The sequence below is a fragment of the Penaeus monodon genome, chromosome 23 (assembly GCF_015228065.2).
Source record: "Penaeus monodon isolate SGIC_2016 chromosome 23, NSTDA_Pmon_1, whole genome shotgun sequence".
Lineage (NCBI taxonomy): Eukaryota > Metazoa > Arthropoda > Malacostraca > Decapoda > Penaeidae > Penaeus > Penaeus monodon.
This window is the reverse complement of record NC_051408.1, coordinates 29705899-29706147: the sequence shown is the minus strand read 5'-3', so window position 1 is coordinate 29706147 and position 249 is coordinate 29705899.

Here is a 249-nt window from a genome sequence, read left to right as displayed (position 1 = left end):
TTTTTTTGATGTAGCGAATGTACCAGAATAAGAAAATCATATTCAAACGTTTATTTAATTTTTCATTTCACTGGTTCTAGGATGTTGGAAACAAAGCTTCAAGATTCGTTATAACCTCACGAAACGGTTTCAAGTCATCCAGACACACCGTCATTAGATAATGATAATAAAAAAAGATATATCCTGAAAGTCGAAGGTACTCTATGTGATATTAAACAGACACTTTTGCGTCCCAAACCGCAAAGTCCA